Source organism: Cynara cardunculus (genome assembly GCF_001531365.2).
Source record: "Cynara cardunculus var. scolymus isolate 2C chromosome LG 6, CcrdV1, whole genome shotgun sequence".
NCBI classification, from domain to species: Eukaryota; Viridiplantae; Streptophyta; class Magnoliopsida; order Asterales; family Asteraceae; genus Cynara; species Cynara cardunculus.
Genome location: NC_037533.1, coordinates 14,688,180 through 14,691,303, shown reverse-complemented (window position 1 = coordinate 14,691,303; position 3,124 = coordinate 14,688,180).

The window sequence follows — 3,124 nt, the reverse complement described above, 5'->3', positions numbered from 1 at the left end:
TTTTCAAAAAGTAAGTTTTTTAGCCTTTCAAGATTTTATTTACTTAAATGTATTGTTTAAAGTGTATTTCAATACTAAATTGCAAAAATCATAATTATAAAAACACATATTACGTTTTTGTGTAAAAAACATTAAAAAAATATTTTAAGTGTATTTGAATGACCCAATATAAGATATTATTACAAAAATATTCAAATAAGATTTTGTATATGCTCAAAATTAATTTTAAAAATAATAATAATTAGGGACCGGTTCGGGCCCGACCTGGGTCCGGGTCAGGCTTTATACGTAAAGAACGGATCAGGTGTTTTTGGTTGGGACCAGTGTCGGTTACAAGAAGAGGATAATTTTGAGCTGGTACCAATTTGACACTGTCCAACCTGTCTAGGACCGATTTTGACCATCTCTAGTTTTCTAACTGGAGTCTGAAATCATGAATCAGATTTTGGGCTTTAGATTTTTTGTGCATTTCTGGTAGGCACCATTTCTATATCTTTGGGCTTTGGGACCCAAAAAAAAGGCCCAATGCCATCCAAAAGACTAAAAAGTCATACTAGGTTTCGGCTCCAGCATGATTATTTTCACCGACCACAAATATACATATTTTAATAGTACTAGAAGGTATTCGAACAATACAACTAGATACATCTTGATTTTAATATTTTATTTTATTCTTTATCTTAGTCGATGTTATAATATGGTCTTATGTGATTTTGAGAAAACGATGATTTTTTTACTTTTGAATAACATATAAATTTGAAGATATCATAAAATTTTGACAAAAATATATCGATATTAGTATCAAATTAACTATTTAAAATTCTTCGTTTTTTGTGTTATTTTTTAATTCAATTTTTTTATTATAATTTAATTTAAGTACAGTAACGAAGTATTTTACATTTGGTTTAATAATATAATTTTCTTATAAAGATATAATTAATTATTTTGTTAGAACTTGATAATTATCCTAATTATATTTTAGATTTTTTATATTTTAAAATGAGATGTTTATCCTCTATTTGATTATGTTTATCCGCAGTTAGTTATACGAATTCAAACATCGAGCTTTAATAAGTTGTATTTATGTATAATTCACTTGTAATCTTAAATTTTAAGTAATATGCATAAATATACAATACTTTATGCATAAAAAAATGGTTTTTAAGAGTTTTTATCAAATGCTTTATAATATAGTATAGATATATTTAAACGATACACAAAAGTAGTGTCCAAATCATAAACGGAAAAAAAAATCCAAATGTAATTATCTGTCTCGTCAGTTATCATGTCGTTGTATTGAGCCAGTGATACGTGACAAAAATATACGTATCGGGTAATTTTATGTGGAGCAATCTAAACATTACATGTTAAAGTTACAACTAACAGATTTTCGAAAAAACATATTTACTCGTTTTGGAGAAAATCTGATGAGACTGTGTTTCTGTAAGCTATAGAAAACAGATTAAAATCACACCGAAAACAAAAGACAAGCCAAGTAACAAGAATCGAAGATGTATACAATCTTCGAACAAAAAAGCAGAACGGCCACAGACAACTAAGGATGACAACGAAACTGCAAACCAGGTGATAAAACAACAACAACAAAACAGGTTTATAGGACACATACAATATTTAAGTGTACTAATATGGTGTCTTATAGGACAAAATATTAGTGTTCTATCAAAAAGTGTTACAATAAGTGTTTATAGGACGCTTCTGGGCATCAACAAGTTACTTTGGGGGCATTTTGAGCATAAAGTGTTGTATTAATCAATACTATATTATAAATCATTTGACAAAAACTCTTAAAGACCATTTTTTATGCATGACTTTATTGATGCATATTACTTAAAATTTAAGATTACAAGTAAATTGTACATAAACACAAATTATTAAAGCTCCATATTTGAATTCATGTAACTAACTGCAGATAAATATAATCAAATATTGGATAAACATCTCATTTTAAATATAAAAAATTTAAAATTGATTGAATATATATATATATAAACTATAAGTTGCCTCTATCTTTTATACATATTACTGTATTCATTGTAAATAAATTTTTTAAGTCATCTTTTTATATGGGATAAACAAACCTAACCACATTTCAAAATTTAAGAAATATTCAACTTCGTTTTGTCAATATATTATCTTCTTACCAATGTAGGAAAACCAAACAACAGTATAATTCATGACTCTAAGAATACTCAAATTATATAATGCCACCTCAACTCCTTTGTTGTTCCTTCGTAATATAAAAAACTATCACTCCAAACTTAGAGCTCAAACAATGGCTTACGTAGTTATATTGCTCTTTTAATTTTTGAAAGCATCACATGCTTATTTTATATATTTACTTATCATACTCTATCAATGTATCATTTGTTCATCAACACGGGGTTTCCAAAAACCAACCATAACACAAGATTTTTTTAATGCATCACTCTCAGGATGTCATCTCAATATTTTAAAGTAATCTTTTTATATGAGATAAACAAAGTTAACCACGTCTCAAAATTTAAGAAATACTCAAATCTTATAATGACAATTGCACATGAAAGGGTTGATTCATTTGAGCCAACATCATGACTTGTAAAAAAAAATCACCTCCTCTTTTCATACACACACATACACACACATTTCATTCATTCTACTTTATTTCTTCCCACCAACATGGGATAAACAAATTTTACCACATTTCAAGATTTGAGAAATACTCAAAAGTCAAATCTCATAGTGCCAAGTCATTCTATTTGGTTTCTTCTTTAATATATATATATATATATATATATATATATATATATATATATATAAAGAGAGAGAGAGAGATTCCGGTTTCCCCTTTCCACCGCAAGGTATACATGTTCTCAATGGTTTTTTTTTTGTATATTTTAGGTTTGATATTTTTATTACTTGAGTTAACTATTATCTTTATGATTATGCATACGCTAATCCTTGTGAATTTTTGGCTCCACATCAGAACACGAGGCATCCGTTAGCATATTTTTTTACGACAACGTGCTTTGACTATGGAAGAAATGTTCAATTATACGTATGCCCAACTAAGGAATGTTATTTGACGTGCTTACTGTGTCTCGAAATCAAGATTTCCAATCCTAAA